The sequence below is a fragment of the Toxorhynchites rutilus genome, chromosome 3, assembly GCF_029784135.1.
Source record: "Toxorhynchites rutilus septentrionalis strain SRP chromosome 3, ASM2978413v1, whole genome shotgun sequence".
Classification (NCBI taxonomy): Eukaryota; Metazoa; Arthropoda; class Insecta; order Diptera; family Culicidae; genus Toxorhynchites; species Toxorhynchites rutilus.
The window spans coordinates 73,409,914-73,415,929 of record NC_073746.1 but is presented as its reverse complement, the minus strand read 5'-3'; the positions used below and the strand labels follow the sequence as shown (position 1 = coordinate 73,415,929).

The 6,016-nt window shown below is 44.5% G+C and overlaps 1 long non-coding RNA gene across 1 annotated transcript; it reads right to left on the bottom strand.

Annotated features, from left to right (window-relative positions):
• Positions 1 to 4,035: 4,035 nt before the first annotated feature.
• LOC129776847 (uncharacterized) lies at positions 4,036 to 5,157 on the bottom strand. Its single transcript, XR_008743168.1, has 3 exons — positions 5,047 to 5,157; positions 4,157 to 4,516; positions 4,036 to 4,099 (listed from the first exon to the last, which is right to left on the bottom strand). It is a non-coding gene; the product is annotated as an uncharacterized LOC129776847 (long non-coding RNA).
• Positions 5,158 to 6,016: the final 859 nt, after the last annotated feature.

Below are 6,016 nucleotides of genomic sequence, written 5' to 3'. Positions count from 1 at the left end.
TGATAATGCGATCAAGAGGCTGAGCAAGTTTTTCGTGGGAAAAAGAAATGATCGTGTGGAGCTCGAAGTCTTCCGGTCACTGAAACAAACAGGAGACGAACCATTCAACCAATTCTTGCTCAGATTACGTACACAGGCAACTCGATGCGAATTCGGCGAACGCGAAGAAGAAGAAATTCTCCACCAGGTCACGATGGGTGCTCGTGATGAGCGAGTCCGAGACAAAGGGCTAGAGAATGTAATGGATCTTGACAATTTGACAAGTTATGCGATCAACCGGGAAATCCTTATGCAGCAGAGGGAGAAGACTAAACCGTTCAAACAGGAAGAAACGGTAGCTTTGGTGAAACAGAAGTGGCCTCGACGACAGGTAGCTGACAATCGTAATTCAATCGGTTCTGGATTTAATTTCTTATTATTATTATTCAGGAAAGAAACCGCCGACCAATGAACCGTCAGAGTTTCCCGAGTAGTTCCAAGTTTGAAGGACAGAAGGTAATCGTTTGGTTGAATGTGGTCGATATGGATCGTGGAAGCACGATGGCAACTATCCCCGTTGCCCCGCCCTTAATCACGATGCCATCAATGCGGTAACTCTGGCCATTTCGCTCGGAAGTGTCGAAAGGGCAATGGACCACGTAGAACTACTTGGCAGCGTACATCGAAGGAGACTAACGCCGTGTTAGATTCAGATGGCTGGAATGAGGAGATGCCTGTTCGCCCGAAGCCGGAAGACATCTCGAAGGTAGAATAGTCATGTCTACTTCTTTTTCATGTGTCGACTCGTTTGCCGATTATTTGCTGAAATATTAATTGATTTTCCAAACATCCAAGAACAGAAATACAGAATTTGATATTATTTCCGCTAAGGTCATCAACCTTTCTTTTATTACTCGACAGATAAACGGAGTAAGTCTGGTATTAACGGGTGGACTTATCACGTGTATGATTGACAACCTGGGAATTGAATTCCTGACTGATTCGGGCTCAGCAATCAATACAGTTACTGAGGACGTTTGGCAGAAGCTAAATGAGGTCGGAGCTAAAGTCTACAATATCAAGTCGCAAAAAGAGCGTAGCTTTACAGCCTATGCAAGTACTGATTCTCTATCTGTAAAGGCTACCTTCAAGGCTAAAATTACGGTAAATCCGTCAAAACCACACAGCTTTGCCGAATTATTTGTAATTAAAGGAGCCACCAAATCATTACTGGGTAAAAGCACTGCGGAAGAGCTCCGTTTGTTGAAAGTAGGGCTCGCCGTCAACCATATTGAAACTGAGGTGAAACCTTTCCCGAAGTTTCCTAACGTTCAAATAAAGCTATCTATTGACAGAAATGTGACGCCACGGCTCATCTCCTATTTGAGAGTGCCCGTAGCAATGGAGAAAATGGTTGACGATAAAATTCTCGAAATGCTTCGCACGGATGTAATAGAAAGGGTAGAAGGGCCGCCTGAATGGATTTCACCAAATATCCAAATGCAGCCATCCTGCGAGAGCACTATCCGCTCCCAGTAATTGACACCTTCCTGAACAAGTTGAGAGGATCGAAGTTCTTCTCACGATTGCATATCACATCCGCCTTCCACCATATAGAGCTGCATCCTGAGTCGAGAGGCGTAACTACGTTCATGACGTCAAGAGGGCTGATGCAGTTCAAGAGACTGAACTTTGGCATAACATGCGCACCCGAGATTTTCCAAAGAGTCATGACAGAGATGCTGGCAGGTATTGAGGGGGGTCATTGTCTACATTGATGACGTTGTAGTAGCTGGGAGGACTCTAGAAGAGCACGACGAACGATTGCAGGAGGTGATGTCGGTTTTGGAAAATAACAATGCTCTGCTGAACCAAGACAAGTGTGTCTTCCGGGTACAAGAACTTGAAATACTGGGTTTCAAAGTAAGTGCGAAAGGCATTAGCCCCTCGGATGAGAAGATTCTGGCAATCAAGAACTTCCGAAAGCCAGAAACGAGAGAAGAAGCCCGTAGCTTTCTAGGGTTGATCAACTTTGTTGGTCACTTTATCCCACGGCTGTCAACAAGAAGTGAGCCTCTGCGAAAGTTCATCCGGGGTGAAGTTGACTCGTTTGGAGCAGAACAGGAGAAAACCTTCGATGACCTACGAATTGATTTGACCAACAATGTGCGAAGGCTAGGATTTTTTGATCCGGCCGATTGCACAGAACTGTATGTCGACGCCTCTCCAGTCGGACTCGGGGCGGTGCTGGTACAGAGGGATACCAAGGATATAGCACGGATCGTTAGCTTCGCTTCAAAGGGTTTGACCGCTCCAGAGAGAACCTACCCGCAAACCCAGCGTGAAGCACTCGCCGTTGTATGGGCGGTTGAGAAGTTCTACTTCTACTTGTTTGGTTTGCACTTTACGATCTTCACTGATCACAAAACGCTGGAGTACATATACGGAGGGAAGCATCAGACAGGACGTCGGGCTTGTTCTAGAGCGGAAAGTTGGGCCCTGCGTCTTCAACCCTATGATTTTGAAATGAAGTATTTCCCAGGGACTGCAAATATCTCGGACATCCTATCTCGCCTTATTACCCAAGAAGAACCAGCCTTTGATGACAGTGCAGATTATTTCTTGTTTGCAGTGGGGGAAGGCCCAACGGCGATTACATTGGCGGAGATTAAACGTGAAACCGAGAAAGATGAAACTCTAACGGCCGTCATCGAAGCACTGGGATCTAACGAATGGCCAGTGAAATTATACCGTTATCAGGCCTTCAGAAGTGAACTAGGAACCGTTGATGGAATTTTGGTTCGCGATGAAAGGATCGTTCTTCCACTGAAGCTTAGAGCAAGAGCACTTGAAATCGCTCACCGAGGTCACCCAGGAGTGATTTCTATGCGTCGCAATCTCAGGGAAAGAGTCTGGTGGCCGTGTATGGATAATGCGCGGCAGTCAGCAGACAAAATCCACCGGAGCCAATGCTGCGGAATGAAATGCCCGAGCGTGCGTGGCAACAAATTGGAATAGACTTCTTCTCAGCTAAGGAATGTGCTACATTCCTAGTGATTGTCGACTAACAACTACATCAAAAACGATTGAGACACTCGAACATGTGTTTATCGAACAAACCTATCCTGAATCATTCCGCTGCGACAATGGACCACCATTTGCTAGTGAGAAATTCACTCGCTACTGTCTGAGCAAGAATATTAGGCTTGTCCATACAATCCCCTATTGGCCACAGATGAATGGGATGGTCGAGCGGGCTAATCAAGGGATTTTGAGAGCATTGCGGATTGCCAAGGCTACTGGTGAAGACTGGCGAAAAGCGGTTCAGGAGTACGTCTACATGTACAACACCACGCTGCATTCGGTCACAGAAAAAGCTCCGATGGAATTATTGACAGGACGATCGGTGAAAGATTTGCTTCCATCGTTGAGAACAGAGCCAGGATCCCATCGTGATGAAGGTGTACGCGATACGGATGCTATGAAGAAGACCAAGGGGAAGTTGTATGCAGATAAGAAACGACACGCGAAACCATCCGACATAGAGATCGGTGACTCCGTCATGCAGAAGAGCCATGATAGCGGAAAATTAGAACCAGAATTCCGATTGGAACGATTTACCGTTGTTGAGCGGTCCGGCAGAGATGTGGTTATCGAGAATGAAGAAGGTGTACGGTACCGCAGATGTGTGACGCATTTGAAAAAATGGCCTGGCACAGCACAGCAACCCTTGGACCTCCTGGTGTCTGAGAAGTTCGAATCCAAAACAGTTTCTTATCCGGTGACAAAGAAAGCGTCAAAAACAGCGAAACGAGTGAACCGTAATACCGAAGCAACACAAGCAGGGGAGTCTTCAGCTAAGCATCCAGCCAGAGTTATTAAAATGCCAACTCGTTTCAATTCGTAAGCTACGTATCCTTACCTGTACTGAATACTTAACAATAAATGAATCCTTTCTCAACGAGCTAATCTTTCTCCTACGAAACACTGACCAAAAAGGGAGTAAAAAAAAAGAAATTGGAAATCTAATAATTTTATTGCAAAAAGGTGATAAAGGGCGAGGAGTGACAATTAATTAAAATCGCAGGACAAAACAAAACAGCTAAATTGACGATTTTACCTAAAACGAAAAAGCAGACAATATGGATATGGATTAGGGTTAGAAAATTATACATACCTGGCAGGCTAGGCCAGACACCTAAAAAAAAAAAAAAACTAAAGCAAGCTGGGATAAACCCCATCACCCTTACGCATGGGGGGGACAATCTATTGTCGAGGCAAGCTCGACTCCCGGCCCGGGTGTGCTTTAAGCATCCCACGAAGTTTTCTTCACCATCGTTGCCTGCCTGGAATAGGTACTCTACTTTCTGTCGGCTGTTTTCTACATCTTCGCCGGCTGTTTTCCACAGGAATCGTCTGTTGATTGTGGTGAAGATTGTAGTCATGCTGGTGATGCTCTAATCCGCGTACCGGTTAACCTTCACCTGGTGAAACGCCGCGATACAGAACGGCATTGTTCCTCCGGTACGTCGGCAACCTGAAAACGATCCGAAAACCTCGGTGAAAAACACGAATACTACAAGTAAACAAAACAATTATCGCTCTCCGTCGAGTTTCCACGGTGATTCGTTAATTTGACGCAAAACACGAATATTTAAAATCAAGCAAAAAAAATGTGTTGTATAATGAAACGACTGTTCTAAATTTTCTTTGGACAAGGAGAGGGATGTAGAGTTGTGATGAGATAAATATTAATATGCGTAACCATATTATGTTACTCTGAGTGAATTATATTAACGGTGTATGTGGAGAGTTTTGTAGTACTAAAGTGCTAAACGTAGGCAACACTCACACAAGCAAAAGGAGCACGGATATGCTGGACAAGGGAAGGAGACTCGGGGCAGTTGAGAAGATACCGGATTGGTGAACGGGCGTGTGAAATACGGAGAAGCAAAGGTTCAATTGGAATAAGGAGCTGTGGAACTCGCAGAACTTCGACGGCACTAACTGTACACTGAGGAAAATGTACGGTTAGACTTATTTTCAAACAAGGAACGAAAAACATACCTTTTGTCACTCCTGCGTTTTCCTGATTGGCGGGCCCGCGCCATTAAGCGTTGCAGTGATGTCACTCCATACATTGTTGAAGTGTCTTCTGCCTATACTAGAGCACTCTGCGAATATCAATCCCTTAGCCACTGGCGGATTGTTCTCCAGTATACCAACCATCAGCTCGAATTGTTTTTGTTCATTATCTTTTGCCTTGAACAAAAATAAACATAAATAAAACTCGGATCAGAACAAATATAGATGCATGAGCATTTGAACTTACTTGTTTTCTGCCATTATTCCCGCGGAAACAGTTTTAAATGAACTGATTTCACTTTTTTAGGTACACACAGAACAGCGTCACGAGTAAAATAAATACCGACTCAAACTGTCATGAGTTTGCAACAAAAAGCGACTCTGAGAATGCAACGACAAATGAACTGAGTTCATCGTGTGAAACATTTTCCGCACATATTGACTGTCTATGTGGAGGCGATCTGGCGTAGTGGTAACATCCATACCTTTCACGCAGAGATCACGAGTTCAATTCTCACTCCCGACATTCTTCCAAAAATGGAAGTAAAACCAGCCAAAATGTATTGAAAGTCACTATAATAAAGAAAAAAAAAAAATATTGACTGTCGGAATGCGAAAACATGCGTGACTTGATTGTCTCGTCGTAAACAGACTGTCGGAATTACCCCCATTATGTAAATTAGAATACAGTTATATGATTTAGCGAACGAGGCGAAAATAATGATTTAATAACTCAATTTTTGTTTTCGTCCAAATGAAAATCGTCTGGCAACCATCACTTGATTTACCTTGCGACAAAACACTCCACAAACAGTTTCTCCGCATCGAATCGCGTTTACTATGTCAGGTCCGGGCGGTTCGCATTAGATTTCCGTATTCGTGAAGCTTTCCCGTAAACGAGGCCCGCATCGCATCATTATGTCCTCGACATTACGAGGGCAGTCCGACAAGT